Source organism: Mycteria americana, chromosome 13 (assembly GCF_035582795.1).
Source record: "Mycteria americana isolate JAX WOST 10 ecotype Jacksonville Zoo and Gardens chromosome 13, USCA_MyAme_1.0, whole genome shotgun sequence".
NCBI classification, from domain to species: Eukaryota; Metazoa; Chordata; class Aves; order Ciconiiformes; family Ciconiidae; genus Mycteria; species Mycteria americana.
Genome location: NC_134377.1, coordinates 11,670,019 through 11,694,153, shown reverse-complemented (window position 1 = coordinate 11,694,153; position 24,135 = coordinate 11,670,019). Strand labels below are relative to the sequence as shown.

The 24,135-nt window shown below is 43.2% G+C and overlaps 1 protein-coding gene across 5 annotated transcripts in view; it reads left to right on the top strand.

Moving 5' to 3' along the window:
- Nucleotides 1-24,135, top strand: part of PITPNM2 (phosphatidylinositol transfer protein membrane associated 2) — a 142,149-nt gene that overhangs the window by 40,488 nt on the left and 77,526 nt on the right. The gene's annotated exons all lie outside the window — the stretch shown is intronic.

The window sequence follows — 24,135 nt, the reverse complement described above, 5'->3', positions numbered from 1 at the left end:
CACTGCAGGTGGATCGGTTTGCTTCGTGTAAAAGAAGGGAGTGGGGGATTGCCAAAGCCTTGTTGTGAGAAGCTGGTTTCGGTCCAAGTGGTTGGTGGAGCAAAAAAGGGTTTCTCTAACGGTTTGGTGCTTGGTTTTTACTCTTGTTTTTTTCTCCTGAAGCATTACAAAACAGGACTGTGCTACCTACCTACATTCGTAGCCTTAGGTTCAGGAAAGCTGTCTGTCTGCGTGTGTTTTCACAGTTTGGGGCTTTAAGTGGCAAGTTAATTCTTGGACTGCGAGGGGGGGGGGAATCCTCGAACAATAATGCAATATGCCAGCTATGGGGAGGGGGGAAAAAAACATCTTAGAAGAAGAAAAAAATGCTAGTTTATAGTTTAGCTAATGAGGTAAGGAATTAACATAACATAATATATGAATTAATATAACAACATAAATTTCTTGAGTTGTCTTTGTATTTATTAGTTGTTGTGTTCACTAAGTGTGGTTTCCAGTGGGTATAGCTTTTTTTTTTTCCCTATGATGAGAAGTTCCCTTAATAAATTAAGGGATTTATTAGCAGAAGCCATGTGTTTTCCAGCCTTCAGCTAGGACCAGGTATTAAGGAAGTGTGAACCCTTTCACGTTTCTCTTTGAGCACACAGCAGCACAGAGTGAAATGGGCATTGATCCTCGGTGTGAGCACATTGCACGCTGCACAGGTCCCTTCTCGTCTGTGTGTACTTTGTTCTGGGCAATCTGTCTCTTGTGACAACACATTAAGTATCTAAACTCTCTGCATTGTGTGTGTGTGGGGTTTTGTCATGTGGGTTTTTTTTTCCTAGTTTGACTTTTGGGCTGCTCCTTTTAACCATACTTTCTTATGGTTCCACAGTAAGCTTGGATATTAATTACATGGTATTCAGCCTCTCCCTACCCTCTTCCTCTCTCACTGTGACAATAACAGCTGCTTGATCACTTTTGGTAAGAATCTTACCTTTGCAACTGCAACCTCCTCCCCACCCCCTGCAATCAACCAAAAAACCCCCAGAGAAACCCCCCAAACCATAAAAAACCCAATGAGGCTTTGAAGAAATGTCGGTGTCATTTAAATATGTAACACACATGCTCAGGCTTTCTCTCTGTACTTGCTGTCTAATTTCCCTTCTCTCAATAGCTCTGACTAATGCTGGGATCTTTCACTGTTTGAGCTCCGCTATTTATGAATAGAGCAAGTCTTATCTGAAGGCTTGTGAATGCTTACAAGTACGAGGGCGCTCAGATGAACAATGTGCATAAATAGCAAATAGTTGAAGGGCCGAGTTCTCGGAATAACAATTGAGAAGAGATGACCCTGTTGTATATGTGATGAAGCAAACGGCTTTCCTGCTTGTCAGCTCTTTGGTTGCTGGCCCGGGTGAGAGTAAGAGTGTATTTCTGTTGCAGGGCTTGCCACGCAGAATTAAGTTCAGCTAGGCACTCGGGGGTGATCTCCTCTTTCTGAATCCCGCTGGTCTTACCAGGCTGAAGAGGTGCTTTCAGTAGGGTAATCTTTTGAAATGATGCTGAGGGCACCTACAATACAAATGATGATTTATTTTCCTTTACAATCAGTGTTGCTGACTGAGTTATCCTTCTGCTGCCCTGCTTTCTTTACAACAAGATGATTTTTCAGGAGTAGTGCTTACTTCACTCACTTGCAAAAGGCTCGTAGGACTGGCTCCATCTTTGACACGATTATCTCTAATGCTCTTCTTCCTCTTATTGCAGCCCTCCTGTGTGTGTTTGCTAACCCAGATGTTCACATCACACTTCGTGTTCCTCTCTATCCCTGAGCTGTAAGGGAGAAAGCGGGAGTGCTTGTTAGCCTATGTAGTGCTCCTCTGAAAACAGTGCTGCCTCCCCATCCTCACCAGGAGGAAAGAGCAAAGCTGCACCTACACGGTAGCACGACAAAGGCTTCTTTAAGTGCTTTCCACTCCTTCAGTGGAAAAATCCTGGGAGCACAATGTTGTTGCTTATTTAATTACTGTTACCACGCAGTGTGTTTAGGGCAGCATTTTAAGTGTAACTGGCATAAGGCTTTGGTAAACTTGTTACTTGGTTCTGCTTGTAACAATTCCAGGGTCTCCCAGGCCCTACCTGGGGAAAATAATCCACTTATAACATCTTGAAAGAAGGGCTAGAGAGAACCTGTTGAGGCCAGGGCAATTCAAAATATGTGGTGGTATTGTTGATGCTCTCATTTTCTGCTGGGTGTCTGGAACTTCGGTTAGCATAAAAGATTTGATACACTGGTTTCAATGCAGAATAAGCATAAAATTGCCCTTAGCTGCGTTTCCAGGAGGCAGCTAACACACATACGTTATCTCTGTAACATTTCAGTGATGATAAGGCATCTGTAGCTCTTTCCGTGACACGGTTTAGTAAATCCAGCAGCAGCCCTTTACCTTTACTGAGCTTGCCTGGCTAACTCACAGAGAATCTGTAGAGCTGCTTTTTGACTTTCCTGCAGAAAGTGGTGTGTAATGAGCACTGTAAAACCTGGTCATTTGTATATTAAACACAAACTCTTTCATTTCAGTCTTGTTGGGCTCTGGCTGCTCAGGTTCAGTCTTCCTTGGTCATCCCTGCACTAGACACCTGCTTCACATCAAGGACATAGGCCAAAACACATCACTTGTTTGGTTCTCCCCTTTCACATCCCTTGCTCATTGCATAGGTAAATTCTGCCCTCTCCCTGGGAGAAGAGAAATGTGCTCCTGATGTGCAGAGGGAGTACAGCACAGGGCCACAGCGCTGCCAAGGAAATTCAAGCCTGACTGGGAACAGCAGTGGCTCAACTTGGACTGGGGCAGGTGAGGGCTGTTCTTATGAGTGTGGTGATCACGCTGCAGTACAGATACGATTTTCTACGTGGTATTTCTGGTACTGTTATGAACTGGTACAGCTTCATTGTTAATGTTGACCTTTTCCCTGCCCAACGAGACATCCATCTGCAGCACCCACTGGAAAGGTTCAGGAGAACAGTATCCTGACACCTGTTGTCAAAAACGGTCCCTTTTCCCCTTGCCGTAAACTGTCTCTTGTGATGTTTTCCAAATGGCAACCCTAAGTATGTAAAGATGCATGTGTTTCCTGTGAACACAGCTGCTGCTCTTGACCCATCTGCCAGAAATTCTGCTCTTCAGACACAGCTTGCTTCCTCCCGATGTCTGTCTCCCTGTTCCATCGGAAACAAACATTTTAACACAGCTTTGCTTAATGCAAAAGAACAACTAACTCTCTTTTTAAGGGCATGTTTCAGAGCATGAATGAATCCAAGGATGGGCTGAATCTACAGTCAAATGGGTGTTTTAGTTTAGACAACTGTATAAAGTATTTGTCGCTGTGGAAGATATCTTCTTCCGCTGCATAAAAATTCCTTAAGCAAGTGTGTCTGGGCAATGGCAAACCTGGTTAGTGTAGGCTGAAGCTTCTTAGGGTCTCTTCTCAAAAGAAAACTGAACCCATGCTTCATCGTTGAGTTGAGTATTGCTCTGGTGCAAGGGCTTTCTCAGCAGCACAACCAATATTGGTAAGGGAGAAAGAACCACAATTCATTTTACTACTTAAAGGGGGGGGGGGGGCAAAAAAAACACAAACAAAACAAAAAAAACCCCAAACACAAAATACAAACTTGAGAGCAAGCTGCTTTTCAAATACCTGCTTCTCACCTCTGCTAAAAGGGGCATCTAACTGAATTACAGAGCGCCTGGATCATGCAGTCAGGAGTCTTTCCACATCGTGGTCATCTTGCTGCCAAGGGCGTGCTCACAAGATGTCCTCTAATTCGGTTAGAAGTGCTCTTCCAGCAACCGTATTATTATAGAGTTTGAAATTCTGGAAACTGAGTGGATGCAGTAATACAGGATAGCTAGCGCTCTTTTTCCTTCTTTGTGCTAAAAATGTCTCTGGAATGAGCTGTGTCCTGGTCTGGCTGCTGCTCCTGCCGGCTGGGGACAGCGGCTGCCGACCGGCTCCTCTCCCCTCCTGGTGCCCCAGCTCCTGGCGAGAGGCAGTGGAAAGGGCTCTGCAGAGCTGGATGAAGCCCTCCTCTGTCCTGCTGCACCTCTCTTTTCTCTTCAGGACTTGCTTCACCTTGCTGATGAAATGATTGCGTCTTCTTCACTGGGCCATCAGTAGGGGCCTTGTGACCTTTTTATCCTAGAGGTTAAATTTTTGATGGATGCGGGTCCTGCTGGACGGACGAAGCTGCTTTGGTCTGTAGGCAGTGTTGCCTGTGCCTGGATCTTAATGAAGAGAGTACCTGATCATGGTTGGGCTTTCTGCCTTATGGGGCTGTGCTTTGATGGGAAATAGGGACAGACACAGGAGGAAAACTAGCTGCAGTCTTTGGGCTCTCAGCACCTCTTAACTGTGCTATTGGGCTTTTTTGTGTTTTGGAGGGTTTTTTGCATGAGCCGTGGTCTGGACAGTCTGCTTAGCTACCTCTGCCATTTGTAAGCGTGTGCTCTTTTAAATAGGAGCACGTTTGAAACTGGAGTAACAGCTTCCTAAATGCCTCCCGTACAGCAGTTCATCCCACAAAGGAGCAGCGTTGCAGGACGGGTAGTGACTCCAAGGGAGCAGCCCTCGTTCCCTTGAAAGAGAAATTCCTCAGTGTGTGCTTTCTGCAGTATGATGAATGTATCTGATGCTGCTGTGTCCAGAAGATATCTGGGCCTTTTTATTGTAATCATGTTTGTGCATTCAGACCAATTTTGATGGTTATGAAGGTTCAAAAAAATCCCAGAGATCTTAATAAGCTAATTTGGTAACTGTTTGTGGCTTTTGTTGTTCCTCTTTGTTGTGAGGACAGAACTGGTTCATGCTGATGAGTGCTGCATGAAAATTATATTATTAGTAATTACTGGTAATTTCTTGTCTGGAAGCTTCAGGTTTGTGGGAGCACTTAAATCCATTGGCTTCCGTTATTCCCTCTGGCTTTGCTGTAATGTCTCTCGGCACCGTGTACCTCAAGACACTTCAGCAGTTCCCTTTTCTCCATGGCAACTTCTCACAGTGGTTCCTGTATTGCAGAGAGGCAGTTCTCTCTCATTCTGCCTCAGTGTGGTTTTTTTGCCCGGTCAATGTGCATCACCGTACTGTACAGGCTTCCCCGAAGCGAAGGGAGCAGTGCCAGCCCTGGGTCATTAAGGATGTCGGTGCAAGGCAATGCCTTGGGGAAGGGGGGGCAAGGCAGAGGACCAGTGTGCTTCACATTTTCCCCTTGCCCAAAGATAAATTGTAATTTTCTTTTTATTTTAAACATGTTGTGGTAATGCAGTGGTTTTTGTCAGCTGGCAAAGCTAAGGATTAGTCACAGAGGCTTGTTTTGTTTTCTTCTAGAGAAGCTGGCAGAAAGGTAAAAAGAAAAAAGCATACCATTTAACAAAAATCCCTGGAAAAAACAACCCTAAACCCCCAGCTTTTCAAAGACAGCTACAATATTGCTGTATTTGCTCTGCTCGGGGAGCATCACCTGGCTACAGTGTCTCAAATCCCTCTTTTTGATTTAAATTAGGGACACTTCTGATTTTTTGAACTGTGCGTGGAAACATGCAGTGGAGGTAGTCTTACCTGGCATAGCTAAGGAAATGTTCAGTTAATTTTTTTCCTGTACCAAATACTGAGTTTTTTCATCAAAGATCATCATTAGAATAGAGACATTTTTATTATCCCCTCAGACTGAGATTAATAGAGGTGGACTCCTTAAAACCTGTATCTTCATTTTGATTTGGTTTCTGGCATCCTAATTACTTCTACTTCTAATCGAGCCTCTGTTTCTCCTTTCCCTTCATCTTCCCGAATCTGATTGAAAGTAGCCTCAGTCCAGAAAAGCCAAATGAAGGAAATCTTTGCCATAGGTGAGATAAGCAGCATTTGTAGAGGAGGATGGCCGGTGGGCAGTGCCTTGCACAGGACCCGCAGCCTTTGTTCGCTTGCTGCCCCACGCGGTGTCGTCCCCGCTTGGGAACGCAGCCTGGAGGTGGGCGGCCGCAGGGTCATGTTTTCAGCCAGCTCTGGCAAAGGGTGGTAGTGTGAAATTTGCCTGAGAATAAATAGTAAGTATGCCCTGGGATATAATTGGTGAGGCAGTTCCTACAGATGTTCCAAGCTTTTGTGAAATGAGCAACCAAAAAAAGGAGTAAGCCTTGCGCCTTTTTTTTTTTTAATTTTTTTTTTTTTTAAGATGTAGTAAGTTTATCTAAATTTTTGGCCTCTTTGGTTTTGTTTAATGTGGAATTCTAATGATCAGATATTCTTAAAAAATGTCAGATTTCTTACTGGTTGGAAATGATAAAGGGGTGGGGGCTCTGGGGTATAAGCCTATGGCTCCTTAGTCCAGGTAATGAGGTGGCAGCAACTTTGATTCTACGTGTCAGCATCTTTTAATGACTTTTTGTTCAGGAAGGTAAGTAAAGCTAAAGGGCAAACAGCTTGTTTGCTAAGCAGTGGGCTCACGGTCCAGGTTGAGTTTATATTTGTAGCTTTGTTTTGAATTTTGTTTTTATTGGCTAAAGAAATGCTTACGTTCTTCTCATGCTCTGTGAACTCAGCTGCTGTGCCCTTCAGTGCCTCTGTACTCAGAGAGGGAGGAATGCATGTTATTTTGTGTGATGGAAGTGCCTATCTGTTTTCAGAGGCTCAAACTCTGTGAGATGTGTAAAACCTTTAAATGCTAAAATATCAGTAGAGTGACGCTAAACCTTCTTCTTGTCCAGATAAGTAATGGGAGATTTGCTCTGATTTGTAAAATAATGATTTCCCACTGGTTACTTCATGTAAATACTGACGGGTTTTTTTATGAATTGATTCTCCACCCCCCCCTCCTCCACCCCCCCCCCGCTTTTGCAAGAGAGATTTAACAGCACATGGAAAATGTGACTGACCCTTAAAGGTCAGATTCTAGTCTACCATTCTGGTTTTATCATCTCGCTTGTCAGAGAACGCAGCATATTTGCTCTATCTCCTGTCCAGATTTGCTTTTTTGTGTATATCTAATTTTTTTCCACGTGTGAGTTTTAAATAGGATTTCTATAAAATATGGTGGCAGTAAAGCTGTTCTCAGAATGTAATTTACTGTATTTTATAGCTTCTGCTGATCTTTTTTTAGTTTCTTGCTAATGATGATATTGATTGGAACATGGCATTTTTATGCAGCTGAAAGGAAAGGTTATGCTATTACACAGATTTTATTTTTTTTAAAGACTCTTTTAAAATAATTAACATATACAGGCAGCAGTTACCAGAACTCATTATTAAGTATCTGTAAAACCTCTAACAAGATAAACCGTTTAATGTATTGACTTGTTAGTGTCTTTAGCTCTGCTTTTGATGAAGTGGTAGGTAGAGTATATATTTAGAAACTAATTCCAGAAAAAACACATTCATCAGACTAAAGTATTTTTCAAGACCCAAAAAGCAATCATGTTATTTTTCCTAAGCACAAAAGTCATGTGCTATCTATGAAAGATGCTAGTGGTAAAGCTTTGGCTTACCAAAGAGGAAAACAGGAGCAATCAGCTCATAACATCACAACCATAATAGGAGAGCAAGATGCACACATTGCATTCTTGCTCATGTAGCTCCCCATTTGACGACTGGCGTGATTCGTATTCTTGTATAAGCTGAGCAGAGGGAACAGCAAAGATTCAGTGGCGTGAGCTGCTCGGTGTAACTTGCACATGATTTGAGTGTGTGTGTGCCTGGAGCAAGCGATGTTAATTTGAGATGGGCTGTTTGAGCAGAACAGCTTCTCTTTAAGTACTGCAGGCAGCTTCGTGTTGTGCCACGGTAAGCAAGTTTGCTTTTTATTGCATGAAGATGGTGTTTGTCGTGGGAATTTCTGTACAGTCCCCGTGACAGTCACACTAAAATTTGTTGTTCTTTGAGCTAATGAGCCTGAACCAAACATCTCTGACCTTTTGAAAAGTATTCGTGTCCAGATTTGCTTCCAAACCTCCTGGAATGTGGCTTGGCTTTTATTTCTGGCTTTTGTAGAAAGGTACTACAGTGTGTAGTCAATTGAGCTTAGCACCGGGCAAGCTGTGGATGTTATTGCTCTATCTGGGAAGGGTTTGGAGATGCATCAGGCATTTCACCGAATGATTCGGTTTGTAACAAACAACCTCCTTCCGTGCATGTTTGCATCTCTCCTGGTAGAGCTGGCTTGCTGCTGCCAAGCACTGGAATATGACTAGTTTTCCAGAAGAGCAGAGCATCCCAAATTATTTGAAAGCCATCGCTTGGCGTTCTTGACTGGTTTGGTTTGGGGTTTTTTTTTTTTCTTTTTCTCCTTCTTTTTTGTTGTCACACAAAAACACTTCTCTGCAATAGGCAAGTGTGCAATGGAACATATTTAAGCTCTTTTTTTGCTGGGAGTGGCTTATTATCTTACAGCTGAAATTTTGTGCCATTGGTAGTAATGTGGGTTTTTTGTTGGTGTTTTTTCTCTGCAGGGAGGTTTGACCAAAAGAATCAATTGCTTCTCTTGCACATTCCAGTATTTATTTGCTTAATTGATCCTGCTAATGAGGAAAACATATGTTCTGGAAGGCTTTACCCAGTCTAAGAAAAAGTTAAGAATGTTCCTTTGTGTTTAGTGACACTAACAAGAACATCCCTGAATAACAGGGAAGAAAGTTGCTTATAATGCCCAACAAGTTTGTCCTCTGAAATATCCCTATGGGGAAAGCATGGTTATTCCAATCAGGCAGCCTGAGAGACTGAAGAAAGTTTTTTCAGTTTTTCAGAAAGTTTTTTCAAACTGGCATCAGTTTGGTGTTAACTGTGTTACCTCTGAATGCCCAAGCTGCTGGAGAACTGGGGAGGATCTTGCACATGTATATTTTTCCCACCAGTATTACTTATTTTACCATGTGTGTTTTATCTTGTCAGCCTTTTGAGGCTTTTCTCTTTCCCACTGTGGTTTCTATGGAAATGTCGTGGGTTTGGGTGGTGTGTAGTAACCCTCATGACTGCAGCACAGTCACTTTCTGTATTGCTTAGCTTGTGCTAATTTTGTGCCTGAATCGTGCTTCAGGAAGGGGGCAGAGGGTGTTTGACATTAACTAGGGATGCCAGTTACAGAAATGGCAATCGCAAAGAGAGGCCTTCTCCATCTCCTAGAGTTGAGAAGATTAAGCCAAAAAGCATCAGAAGGCGACGTTGCCAGGTGGGCTTGAGAATGGACTTGATGGTCACCAGTCCCCTGGTGTGTGATGCACACTAGGAGCAGTCCAAGGGATGGGACTGTTGGTTTGGGGAGTGGAGGAGGAGAGGGGCTTCTGTGGCTGACCCCGAGAAGGACGTTTCTATCAAGTGAAAGGTTTGTCTCTACCACCTTTTTCAGAAGAATTGGTATGTGCTAAAACATCTAAGGGAACTGGGAGTGTTCCTAGCTCTGCACAAAGCTACATGTATTTTTAAATAAAAACTGCTGACATTTCTTTCAACTCTCCTTATTCTGAGTCAAAGCACTCTCTTTTCCAGTATTTCTCAACATTGAGGACACCAGGCTGGGCAGCAGAGATATTTTAGCTCTGCATACAGGATTAGGGGTGTCTTATGGGGAAAAAATGAGGCACCTTGTGTTCTAGCAAACCAGCAACTTTCCATTCACCAAAAAAGCATGTGGTATTGTCTAGCTGATGGTTCTGTGTTGAACAAGGCTTTTAATCTGCAAATACTGTCAATCACCTTCACAGCTGAAGAGCTTTAAGTGGGCTGTGCTTGCTGTTACCGTAACTTTGTGTGTGCTCATCTGCCGTACCAGCTTAGGGAGCTTCTTCCAAAGAACTGTTTAGTACAGATGGCAGATACTGTAAGTGTCTTTGGGTATAGGAACTGAACTCTGAAGGTATAAATGCATTTAGTTAACTAATCTCATCCCACTTTGAGTAGGACTTTAAGTGATAACTTAAACATTGGTCCTAGGGCACCTCAAACCATAAATAAGGGGCCAAGATGGGATTTCAGAGACTGCTGCCTTTGCAAATACCACGCTTTGCAGTTCACTCTGTTCTTTCGAGTGGGACTTTTAAGACCTCCTCATGCTCATTAGCTTTCTTCCTGGATGTTCCCATTGCCCTTGGCCTGGCAGCGTTTCTGAAGTAAGAGATGCTTGGGATGGAAGATGCTAGAGGAACACAGAAAATAATCAACTTTGTCCTTGTAATCTCCCCTTGTGCTGCACCCAACACAGGTTGGCTTGGGTGAAGACAGTGGAAGAGCCTCTCCCAGGAGGGTTTCTGTAGCCATTCACAAGAAAGCTCTTTGAGAACATCACCGGAGGCATGGATAAAACTAGAGGTATTAATGCATGCTTTTACCATGTCATCTCAGCAAAACATTTTCTCCAATAAATGTGACAAGCTAACCCGGGGCTTCCAGAGAGTTTGTCTGAAGGAGTTTGTCCCTAAATCCCAGAGGAGCTCAGGACTGGGAAGTGTTTGGGAGGTTGATACTGTTCTTTTGAAAATCTTGGAGGTGATTGCCATGGACAGGAATATGAGAAAATGACTTCCTTCTCATTCAGATATGGTCAATTTATAACTGTTTGGCTAATCTGATTATTTTATCTTCCCTGGGATGATAGATGCGATAGATAGCTGTGGTCTGTTTATTTGGGTTCTTTTGTGCTAAAGGAGCACATGACCTTATTTTGAAAGTGTAGAAACTTTTGCAGGAACAAATAAAATTTTGCAGGAACAAATAAAAATTTCCTACTGTAAAGAGGAAAATGTAGCTTTCTCTACTTTGCCCTGTGACAGGCTTTGAAAATTTGGTGGTTATTCTGTAACACAATATAGTTACAATCCTGTCTGTCAGCATGAAACTGGAAAATATTTTCAGCTCAAAATAAACTCCACAAGGAGAATAGTTTCCATGTTATCCCCTATTCAGAGGAAAGCTACTGGACTTTAGTCCTAAATAAAGATTCCAGCCAACTTTGGTGCTTTAAGAAACAGTAGTAGTTGTCCTAAATTTGACCGCTAGCTTAACAAGTCTGCTTTTCTGCATTGCTCTTTGCATTGACCAAGTCAACGGACCAAGGTTCACATCGACTTCTCAGTGTGGCTGGTGCTTTCAATTGCTTTAAGAGAGTGGTTTCATTTGTGTAAAATGTAAGATAGAAAACTTTCCAAAATGTATATATTGAGCCATCAGTTAGTTGGCAAGTCATTTGCAAAGCTTGCCATTGTCCTTTTTTCCTCTTTAGCTTCCCTGGAAAAAAAAATGCATTAACCTGTGCTTTAGAAGGCAATTATTTGCTTGAGTTTGGAACTTGGAAGTTTTCTCTCCCATTAGCTAATTATGGCTATTATGTTCTATTGTCATTATTGTCACTCAGGGTATTTTTGAAAATTAAGGGTGAAAAGTGACTGCATAACAATGAAACTCATCAGCGAGGCTCCCAGAGCCTATTGTGAGTCACCCTTGCTGATTTTAGTGACAAAAATAAATTTTCTTTTACAACTGTTGACTCCTGCAAGCCCCACAGTTACTCATCGCGGGAGCAGGAGCCGGTTTGTGTTCCGGCTCGCGCCTTGGGAAGAGCCACTGCCACCAGTGCATGGCCAGAGAGGCATCTCACCCGCCTGTGGCTCCTGTCCGCCGGTCAGCCAGCTTCTCGCCTCTCCACCTCTAGCCTAGGGCTAAGTTGTTAAGCTTTTTACTAGCTTTGGATGTTTTTGATCTTTATCAATTTTATTAAAAATGTTGAAGCTGAATAGTGCTGTGCTGAGGAAGGAGGGGTAGCTGGTTCTTGGCAAAAGCTTGTGTTTTAGTGGGAGAACAGAGAGGATAAGGTCCTGGATTTACATAATTGCTGATGCCACCCCCCACCCCCCAGTTTCTCTTCTCTGATCTTTTGTCTGCCTGCACTAAAAAGTTACGGTGAATGAGTGGAAGACATCAGCAGGGCAGGCAGGCTATGGTATGCAGCACTCCTCTTCAGGGGAAAAGCAACTAGGAGAGTAATTAAGGACCTCTTACTTTGTTAACCTCACACAAGAAGCACGATTTCAAATTACCTTTTTCTGCTCCTCCTTGCTTTGTTTTTGCAAGGAATTGCCTCAGTAGAGGTCAGAGACATTGGCCAGCTTCTCTGATGTGAGCTGCCACCCCAGTGGAGCTGTCAGTCTGGGCAAGCCAATGGTCTGCCCTCAGGTCCAAAGTTCTTCCGTTCCCAAATAATGATGCGCTGATTCACTTTCCTTCTAGCTGCCTTGCTGTTCCTTGGATAGCATTCCTACTTATGGTAGGAAACAGAGCTTTATATCGCATGTTCTGCTGAGACATAATCCTGCCTCTAGCAGGCTGGGGTTTGGAGAGGCTTCCTGTATGGGCAGGTGCAATATAACTAACGGCTTGTGAGAGTTATGGGCATCTTTTAAAGCACCAGTTGCACAGCTCTCGGACACCACACAAGATGAGATGGACCATGGAGCTGATGCTCAATGGCTATTTGTCTTTTTTTTCCTAATCTCTCTCCAGGATTTCTTCATCCCATCACAGCTTGGTGCCGTGCTTGCAGCTGGGAGTGTTATGAATGTGTCTGTTGGAGGCAGTTGACTTCCAGAATTTGGAAACTTCATAGTACTGTGCTGAAGAGAGGTGGAGAGGGATAAATATATTAGTATATCACACAGATGAAGCCATAAGGCATCAGGCCGGAATGAGCTTGCCTTGTATCTTAATTGTGTGACATAACACATAAATTGTGCACCTGAGCAACTGAGACAATCTTTTAGAAGTGGTGTAATTAAAAAAAAAAAAAAATTGTTAGCAGGCTGTCACTAAAAGTATGGATTGTTAGTGCTGCCATTGGTTATGCTTTGCTTTTCTTTCTTGTAATTATCATGACTGGTATTTTTAGGGTAGCTTTGCAGCTTGTCTGTTTTCTGCCAAGTTGGCTAAAAATGTTGGTCTCGTGTGACATGATGTGCTGGTTTTGGCTGGGATAGAGTTAATTTTCTTCACAGTAGCTAGTATGAGGCTGTGTTTTGGATTTGTGCTGGAAACAGCGTTGATAACACAGGGATGTTTTAGTTATTGCTGAGCAGTGCTTACACAGAGTCAAGGCCTTTTCTCACCCTACCCCACCAGTGAGGAGGCTGGGGGTGCACAAGGAGTTGGGAGGGGACATGGCTGGGACAGCTGACCCCAACTGCCCAAGGGGATATCCCAAACCATATGGCCTCATGCTCAGCATGTAAAGCTGGGGGAAGAAGAAGGAGGGGGGGGACATTTGGAGTGATGGCGTTTGTCTTTCCAAGTCACCGTTACGCGTGATGGAGCCCTGCTTTCCTGGAGATGGCTGAACCCCTGCCTGCCCATGGGAAGCAGCGAATGAATTCCTTGTTTTGCTTTGCTTGCGTGCACAGCTTTTGCTTTCCCTGTTCAACTGTCTTTATCTCAACCCATGAGTTTTCTCACTTTTACCCTTCCAATTCTCTCCCCCTTTCCACCGGGAGGGAATGAGCGAGCGGCTGTGTGGGGCTTAGTTGCCGGCTGGGGTTAAACCATGACCCATGATAAATACTCTCTTGGAAACCGATGCCTTAGATATCTAAACTTCCCCTTCTGCTGATGTCTGGATTCATTCCTTAAAATTGCAACAGCAGGAGCTGGGGGAAATGTGTCCCTGTTTATTGAGGCCTGTGCATATGGCTGTTGCAGTCTTAAGAGTAGCTTGAATAGTCTTTGCAGATAAAGCTGATAGACTGGAATGTTTTTGTTTGCTTTAGCTTTTGGGTGGTATTAGCCTTAGTTGTAACCTCTTTCAGTTTCTGTTATCTTTTTATATGGACTTCTAGAGCTCTGATCCTGCAGTGAAATCCATGCAGATAGAGTCCTTCTGGGCTGAGGGCTGAGGTTGCAGTAGCGAGGCCAGACACCAAGCACGGGGTTGCTGCTGTACTGCTCTCGTGTGGTGCCTGCCTGTCTGCTTGGTAGTGCTCAATCTTTCCCACTGAAGTCACAGGGCTTTTCTGGTTTTATTTATTTACTTATGTTAGGGTTGCCCTGACAGGAGCTTTCCTCTGCTAATGTGTTTCTTGCCTGTGTTCATAAGACATCGAGGTATACGTTTCTTTAGAGGTATTGAGGACTGCATGTTGCTGGTGCTCTACCCCATTACTTGTCCCTGCTATCTTGCCTGAGCTCCAACCTGCAGCAGTTATCTCATGGCCAGTTGGCCCCGCTCCAAGGTCTGTGAACCCTCAGCATGGGTTGACAGTATCCTTGCTGCTTCGAACGACCACCCAGAACAACGTGTCTACTTGTACGTTACATATGTGAAGACCATGCTTAATCTGAAATTTCAAGGTTGTAGTAGGAACTGAACCACTGGTAAAAGTGGAAATTGCTGTATGTCCCTTTTTCAACAACACACTTCAATTCCAGGCGGGCTATGAGATGCTACTGGGTAGTACTTGGGTGGAAAAGGTGTTGGGAAAATGCATCATTTGTGTGCTCTTACAGACGAGGTACAGCTCATGAACGAGCCTTGTGCATTTGGGCAGTGTTGTGTAGGTAGACCTGAAGGTTTCCTGCCTGGTTCTTGCAGCGATTGACTGTATGTGCTATAGCAGCTGACGTTGCTGGGAATACATCAAAATACCATCCAGAACTTGTGAAAGGCTAATGTGCTCTTTGTGTTATTGATTTCTGGACTTTGCTGTCATTCAAGGGTTTTAGCTTACTGATATAAGCAAAATAAAAGCAAATGTGTGGAAAAGCAGAAATTGAACTTTTAGGCTAATGAAGCTGTATCGTCTCTGACAAATGGGTAGCTAATCTGCTGGAAAAGGGGGAGGGTTGACTTTTAATGAGAAGTTATTAGATGTTGAATAGCTGTTAAATTGCTATATTAATAAAATGGACAATCCTCTAGCTTGTCTCCTTAAAGTATTCTATTAATTGAGAACCCCCTTTAATCCATTATTTTAAAAATTAATTAACATTTTGAAAAACACTTCTTTGACTGTAGCGACCTGATACAGATTAAATTGGGGCTATGTCATGACTGCTTCCTTTATGTACTTTAGCTGCAGTTTATGTGCTCTGTTGATAATACCAACTTCATATATAAGAGCTTAAGACTTCTAAGAACAAGTCTAATGACTTCTTTTTCATAGCATTTTGAATTGGCAGCAAATAGAAAAATAGAAATGAGATGAGAAAACAGGGTTTGGTGCCTGGAGTGAGAACTTGGATATTATTTTCAGTTCAGCTGCTGATTTCTGGTTTGACTGTGAGCCAGCATTTGCAGTGAATTTTGGACTAAACCATCCAAACTTAACTGTCCTCGGGCATTTGCATTACCTGTAAAATGCAAGTAACTTTTATCACTCAAATAATTGTCCTTTTCTTCATGCTATGCTGTGACCAAAGTTGAAATGTTCAAGCCCTCTGGCTCCCCTACCTGCAAGGCACTGTTACACTTTCTGAATATGCCAAAAGCTCCAACTTTTGGTGATTTTTCACTTCTCTCGTGGTCACGCAGGTCTGGTGCTGTCTGTTAGGGGCCAGCATACACGTGGGCGCTTGATGTTGTGTCTAAGAAAGTCCTGATCCTGAATCAGGTCACAGTTTAGACAGCAGATTTGTGTCAGATATAAATACAGCTGTAATGCTCTTTAATGAAGGGCATGTGTGGCTCTTGCAAAGGCTGTGTGGCAGTCCTGCTGTCTGATAGCTAACAGATGAAGCTGCAACAGCGAGGATGGAGACATTCTCAAGGTGTGAAACAACTGGCCAGACCGTGGTGAGAATTGTAAAGCCAGGACAGGAAACTGCACCATTTGATCAAGGCCTTCAGAGCTGACCCTGAAATCTGAACTGATAGGGTTTGACACTTTCTGCTCTGTGCTTTGCTTCCTCAGGTGTTGTCAGGCTGGAACAAGGTTTCCATCCTATGCTGCACCTAATGAAAAGGAAAATTTTGTGCCATAACCCTTTGTGGACTTGCTTGTGTAACACTTTCTTACGAAGAACACTTCAAATTGTATCTGGAGTGTCCTTTTTGGGTATTTGATGGGGAACAGAGGAGAAAATTTTATTTGAACCGGCCTTGGAGTCAGGAAACAGATTTTGTTCGTTTTGTTTTGATCCTTATAAATTGCTTTCCTTTGCCCCATGTGTACAGAATGACCCCTTATTGTAGGACACCCTGACTTGTGAAGTTTAATTTTTAGTTGGAGAAGACAGTTGAAATCCAATTTACTTTGAGGAATAAAACCACACAGAATTCCACACCAGTCCTCAAGGAACATGAGAAATCCACCCTTGGGAAAGCTCTCTGCTTGCCTTGTTGGGCTGAAACCACAATATGTGGTCTAGGGCTGGTGGATGCTTTGTTACATCCAGAAATTCTCTGTAGGAAGGAGAATCGTTTTCTGGAGAGGAGTCTGAGTGAAGGCAGATCTTGGCTTTTTGAAACCGGTGGCAGTGGGGAGAGGCTATGGGAGCGGTTCAGCAGCAAAACAGGTCATAATAAAAGGCCAAAGGAATTGCTTCAGAGTTTTGTCTTGTAGATTTGACAGCTGAAAAGTTAGTTTGTTTTGTGATTCCTAAGATATTAATGCCACTATTGGGTTCAGAGCACAACTTAATTACATCTGATAACGTTATCCACAGCAAGGATTGTTTGCACAGGGTTTTGAGAATACTGCTTTAAGTGAGGGCTTGAGCATCTTTTAATCTTGACTAGCTTCTTTCCTTGTTATTTGTAGAAACAGTCAGGAGATCGGTAGCCCTTGTAGAAGAGGGAGGGATGAGCATTTGGTTGTGGCTGTGCTTATCCCGAGTGTCATGAAGCCACGCATGGTGGCAGGCTGCCTGGGTGGCTCTGCTAGCCTTCATTCAAGTTACTGCATCAAGCAAATCTGGATCTACCCAGACTTAAACAAAACAGAAAAGTTCTTGAAGCTTTCAGGTGCTTTCCTGCAGGAAAAGGGCATGTCTGTGTGCTACGGGAGGTGTGGTGGGATGGGTGCAGAGAACCTCTGGGTTCTTGGAGAGATTTAACTGTGATAATTTCCAAGAATTATTTTATTTTCTGCAGAAATTACTGATAGCTCCAAAGGCAGTTGGTAAGAAGAAAAAAATTTCTTTTGCATTTTATTCTTGCAGAATTGGGCTAGTTATCAGGGAAACTTAATTTACTCGAGCTCCCCTACTCCCTCCTCTATTAAAAAAAAAAAAAAAAATTATTTTGTGGCAAAAGCTGGACCCAGAAACTCCTGAATCTGCTCTGTCACTAATTGTCTTGGATGTTGGACCAGATCACTTTTCTCTCTATATCTCAATTTCCCTGCAAATGAGGGATAATGATAGTTGCCCTAGCTCCTGAGGCCAGGGCAGAGCTTTAATGCATCTATCAACTGCTGCGCTCTACCACTGCGAGATGGCTGCACGGAGAACAGCCAGGCACTACTGGAGCAGCCACTCTGCTCCGTGTGTGCTTACTCAGGTTGGGTGACTCTGTCAAATAGTGTTGTTTCCTCTTTTCTTGCCAGTACCTGTGTTTGTCTCCTTAGGCACTGCCCACTGTCCTCGGCTTGTGGCGAATTCATCATTTATTACTATTTTTTTCAGAGCCTGCCCCGATGGGACTTGCAGGTTTCTGTCTGAGGGTGTCCAGCCTGGCTGGAGGTGCTCATGTTCCTTTCACAGTGCCGTTTTCTTTCCCTATTATATCACATCTTGTTTCACAAGAAGTCTGCAAAATGATGGAAGTGGTAATTGAATTGCATGTCAAGGAAACCAAACAAATGCAAGACTATACAGCTGGCCCTGAGTTTAATCTAGAGAAGGATTTATAAGTATTATGTAGAAACGTGCCATACTTTGTCTTCAGAAAAGCTTGTACAGAAGTTAAATATACAAAGGTGCAGCTGGCTTCCCTCCTGGGAATGACAATGTCACTCTCTGCAGTTTAATCAGCCTCCTCTATTCTGTCTCAGCACCTGGGTGTTTTATTATGATTGACTTTACTGCAGGTGTCCTCTGCCTTGAGGTTCGTGAAAGTTTTCTCTGTGTTGTGGGAAATCTGAAGACGGATGGCTGTGGCGATAGAGAAGTATCAAGGCTGTTGTGAAGGTGGTTGGTACATTCAGGGAAGGAATTGAAGAGGTGATTAAAAAAAGAAAAAAAAATAGCAGGAAGGTGAAAACAAATGTGTGTGTGTTTTTTTGTTTGTTGTTTTGTTTTTTTTTAAATAGCACTTTAAATGCTTTGCAGGTATCTGTTGTGGATGCTTTTTAAATTTAATTTCCAGGGTTTGCTTGTATTGAAGGTATAGATATAATTGACTTTTATTTTCCCTTCCAATACCATATGGCAGGGCATCCTACGTTTTGTCTTTTGTCTCTCCAGCCTGTATCTAACTGCAAAATACATGTTCAATTTGCCTCCTGTATTGTGTCTATATAACAGACTGTCCGCTTCCATTTCTTTGCCATGAAAACTTGGTTATTTACAAAAGAAAAGGCACCAATAAATAGTGTATTTTTTCCAAGTTTCTAGCTAAACTAATAAATCAAGATCTTATGGGAGTTTGGGGGTTGCAGTGGGGATGTCTCAGGCAGATTCCAATTTGACCTCACTCTGTAATCGTAAGGTTTTGATTTTCTTAGAGGAATTGTCTCTGCATCGTAGCTGCTTTTCCTCTGCTTATGCTCTTGGAAAGTGAGTGTGGTCTGATGGATTCATCCATGTGCCTTTCTGCTTCCTGAGTCCTGGATTCAGTTTCCAGCTCCAGCTATATTTTAAGTGATCATAGTATGTCCCTTGGGGTTGTTTTTGGGGTGGTGTGGGAGGGTGTTGGGTTTTCCCAGGGGAGGTGGGGATGTGGATTAACACTGGGCAGTATCCCTGGGGTCTCTCATTACCTGAGCTGGCCATTGCATCCTGGTTTGGAAGAAGCATGTGAGACACCCCCCAGCTGCAAAGGGGCTCTTTAACCCGGTGCGGAGAAGTAAAAATGGAGCTTCAGGCCTTCATCTTGCTTCAGGGCTTCTCATCTCACCAAGCACAGCCATCATAGCAGCTTCCAGGATGATGCTGCTGGTCTTGGGCTTGTCACCCCTGGGGATGACTGGGCAGTAGCGTAGGAAAATGTTGGCAGCCAGCAGCACTCCAGCAATGAGTCACCAAGCTGTTAAAGGGAGAATTAGCACCAGGAATTGTCTTTGTCATTATACGAACTCTGGAGGAAATGTCCTGGGATGTATATCCCTCTTGGATGTATAACGGAAAAATAACTCTTCTAGGACTGGAGCTAGGCTGCTTGGGCCAGTCTTGGGTCTTAATAGTTAGATGAACCAATATTGTGTAGTTCTTAGGAAAAGCTGCCCTCTTTTAGAGCTTTAAAACCACTTCAGCCTCAGTTGTTTTGCAAATGTGTATTCTCCAGTGGGAAGGCAGAGGCAGGTGTTAGCCTCCTTCGGAGAGGACTTTCTCCTACTTCCAGAAGGCTCCTGATTTAATCCTTGCATGACTGTCTCCTCTTCCAGCAGCACGTGAAAATGTTTCTCTCCTGGGTTAGAACCACCATGACTCCGTTCAGTCCCTACCACTAGCAATGCAATGGTGTATCTTCTTTCTGGAAGATGTTATCTCAGGTCCTGGAAAAACCTGCAAAAGTCCCCAGTTATATGGAGGTGCAGCAGTGACCCCAGTGCAGCAGCTGGATCTGGGGCAAAGCGAAGGACCTGGCACCATCAGCAGCGCCGGCCCCACAGCAGCTCCCCATGGAGAAGCCTGGAGTTTCCTGTCCCATGGCCCTTGAGCTGGGGACTGTTGCAGTGACTTAAAAAAGAAACTTTACCCTTCTTTAGACTTCTTAAAAAGTTGAGGGATAAGCGACAGAAATTACCCAGTGATTTGTTACCCAGGCCAAAGAAGAAACTCCACCAGTCTGCCATGTAGTTCAATTTGGCCTCCTCTGCCTCAGCTTGCAATCTGCTTAGCTGAAAACACCCTGGAAACCTATAAATTATGTAGGAGCTATTAGAGGCTGGGGGTTCTATGTTGTGGTTAGCATTAAGGATGATTTGCAAAAGCAGTAAGATCTGATGGTTTAAAAATGCTACATCACTCTGTATGTGGGATGTGGAATGGTAGAGGGGAAGACATAACACCAGCCCAACATGTGCTGAATAATGAACTGAAAATGGTAATTGATTATCCGTGCACCTTCATTATCCTGCTGCAATCTGAGAGCAGCTAGCAATTCTTTTTTCTTTATTAAAAAAATACCAAACCACTTTCAAAAGCACTTATGAAATATTTAGTGTAATTATTTCCAGAAGATCAAAACTCCAAAGAAATTACGCAGGCACAGAAACCTTGTTAATCTGTTGGTGTTATGGATGAAAGAAGTAACAGAGATATTAAACATTTACTGCTCTTGTGCAAAATGGCCTCTTACTTTCAATCTCAACTGCAACATTATTCATCAGCATTCGCTGCTGCGTTTGTCTTGCTTCCCATGCAAGAATTTTAGGTGTCATTACAAGTTTCTTCTGATGGAGTAGAACTTATTTTCTCTATCCCTGTTTTGCCTTTAGGCAAGGCAAATCTCAGCCTAAAGAAATCAGTGTGAAGTATTACAGTGCTGTAACACTGACTTTGCTATCAGTGTTTCCCTCCATGAAATAGTCTTTTTAAACCAGCTATGAATGTTCATTCCCTTTTCCACATAATATTTGCATAAGTGAGGTAATAAAATGTTATTTCCATCTAGACTGTAACTACTGAAGAAGTGGAGTAGCTGTTGATGTCTCCTTTCAGTTTGATAGAGAGTTACTGAGGAAGCAATCCAAAGTCTGTCCAGTGTTGACTCGAATCCCAAAATAGCATTTTTGTGCCTCAAAAACAGGTTTAGTGGATCTGCAGGTATTTGGAGATAAAAATTCAAAATAACCTTGAGAACTAGTCTGAAACGGGCTATAATTTGGAAAAGATGAGTGCAAAGGCCCATGAATAAACTGTAAAATAGGGAATGACTGGTGTGATTGCCATTTTGCGGGAGATGAGATAGGGCTGCAATGGGTTTCGAACTGAGTGGCCATCAACTACCTTACACTGTTGGCAAATATTGTGCTGGGGTATAGGAACAACATAGGAAAGACATGAAATTATCCTCGTTCTTCAGGACTGCTGTGGCTCACACCAGTCTTAGAGGGGAGGATCGGTAGAAGAAAGGGTGAAGAAGAAAGGCAAGAGAGAGAGGCATCACATGCATCTTTGAACATGAAAGATGCGGAGGAAAATAGTTAATGAACCATTTGCTGCCTCTCCTGAGATTAGCACAAGAAGAGAGGGGCTTGAACGGTAGTGAGGATAACGGAGATTACTCAGCAAAAGCCTTTTACGTCTGGAGACTCCGAGATTCCTTGTTTCTGCAGCTTGAAGTGGGTTTCTTAATTCCTAATTTTTTCTTTAAAAAAAAAAGATAAATAGTTCTGTTTCCTGAGCAGCTTTTAGCCGTAAGGCCATTTGTCTTCAAAGCAAGTCTGAGCATGGTAGGTCTGAGCTGGGTTTGTGCTCAGCTGGGTGCCTGAGGACCCTCTGGGTGAGCTGGTCACCGGTGGTTTGCAGAGCTCTTGCACCTCAGCCTTGCTGCTCTTGACATTTCTTACCCTCAATTTCTTATTTTCATGCTTAGTGACTGGTAAGATTAAAGAGTGGGAGCTCTCATGACTTCCTGCTCTTGTCGATGTAATAAAAAAGGAAAAAATGGAAGGTATTGGATAGTTTTAATGTAATTTCCAGTGCAGCAACTAACGGAGAGATTGAGAAGAGGGGTGGTGTGGATCCTGTCTTGAGTTAGACAGGTGAAGTCATCCCTTGACTCTGGTTTACTCTTGGTCTTTCTCCTTAAATTCCTATGCCTCGCTGCTGCCAGCATTTTTGCTATGAGCTAGGTAAAAGGATTGTTCCGCAGGACGTTAAGAGCATGGTTGGGTTTATTGTTGGTATTTTATTTCTTAATCCAATTGAAGCCTTGACCAACCAGTGGGAACTGCAGCAAGCACACTCTCTTCCTGAATTTCCTCGGGAAGAGGGATTGTAGCATCCAGAGATGTGAAGTGTAAATGCAATAGTCTCCCAGGGAGACCTTGGCTACCTTGGAAATTAGATACACTTGTTTTGGTTTTTTAACTTGGCCAGCATCCCATCTCCCTGCCACTGCTGCCCATAGAGCACGCAGACTTGTGCGTGGCAGTGGCCTTCAGCTAATGGATGTGCCACAAATGAAAGGAAAATGCTGTCCATTGCTGTATGCCTGTAGCATTGCACAGATTTTTCTTTACAGTAGTTTACTCAGCCGCCAGCGATTTTCAGTCTGTTTTCAGCCAACATGCTGCACTTATCACATTGTCAATGCTGCTTTTATTTTTGTTTCTCTGTGTGTATATATATGTGTGTCTCTATGTATATGTCTATATATAAAATACATATTACACATCTATATGTATTTATATGCATGTGTATAATGTCTGCCTATTTTCAGCATGTAATGCTGAGAGACTTGGGCTAAGAGCAACCTGTTAAAAGCAGGGTCTGCCCAGTTCCTTTAGCTCAGCTGAACAGAGGAGTCTGGCTCTGCAGCGAGGCCACAGGACACTGGGTTTTGTGGCTGCTCTGTTTGTGCAGGCTACTTGGAAACTTTTAACCTTTAATTTCAGATGCGTTCTTTTTAATATTCAGCTTTATTCCCAGCATCGGCAAAAGGATTAGAGGCTGGCTTGTCTTTCCCTCTGAACTCATCTGTGACTTCAGTGTGCATATTAGTTCTTTTAATGGCTTCTTTATTAGTTCATTATTGTGTAACCTCCAGGCATGGCAGGACTTGAAACATTAATTCTCCAACTAAAGTTTGGCTGATGGACTTCACCTGGTCCCCTTGAAGTCAGCATGGGAATAGAGAGGGCTGGCTTGCTTTGCACCGCAGCATCGCTTATAAAGCAGAAGGAAGGGAGTGAAGTTTTCCTCTCCCCAGATGTTAAAGGAGTAATAGGAATGGAAAGTACGAAGAAACAGTACAATATCCTGGAATATTTAAGGAGAAAAGATGGTGTATGTGTGCACGCTTTGGTGTGGTGTTACTCCCCCCCCCCCCCCCCCCCCATTGCTTCAAGCTAGTATTTGGCTGCCCAGTGAACTGTAACAAGATTTAATAGCTCCAGTGTAGCTATATTGCATTTGGACCGATTCCATCCTTCTGTTGTAATAAACGTCTGCTTTACAATGAGCTCTTAAATTCTATAAGTGACGTCAAATTGTATCTAATAATGGAAAAAAGATCAAGTACTGTAAATGCGACTTGTTCACTCGCTGTGTCTGTCTTCTCAAGCAGTGTTTTAACCCCAGCCCATTGCAGTGCTATCTGCATTTGAGAGATCTTTTGAGTTTGCCCTGAGGTTTACACCTGAGGAAAATTGATTTCCACGCATGTTTGCATTTTCCTCTTCCCCCCTTTCCTTTTTCTCCGACTGTGTTGTAGGCTCTGGCCAGACCCGGTGCAGGCAGGCACAGGGAGCTCCCCCAGCTCAGCTGCCAACCTCGGCCATCCGCTGCAGCTACTCCGGCGCTGGGAGGACTGTATTGCGGCTTTGCAATGTGGGGAAATGTTCATTGGCTGCTGATTCACTGTCAGATGTGATGTGAGCTCCGTCCTGAAACTTGGATGTGTAAGCATCTGCATAAAAACTTCTATTTGAAAAAGATGTGACATTAGATATATGATTAAGATGTATGATTACAAAGAACATTGCTTACTGACACAGTAGCCTTTAAGCGGTGAGTGTGTGAACTGTGCACTTTTAAGGAGCTTTAACTTTTGATCCCGCCCTCCAAGGCCTGATGAGTTTTTAAATCTGCTTAGCTGTCAGTCAGCAGGTACAACCCACACTACGAAAACTGAAAACTGCTGATTTTAAAAAGCTCATTCTGTCTCTTCAGTTTACCGCATGTGTGTGTGTGAGACACACAGTTTGGAGTGCAGTGTTGAGTGTTAAGGCAAATAGTGATAGCCACAAAGTTACTAAATAGCAATGTTGGGGGTTTTTAACCGTTTGATGTGAACAGTGC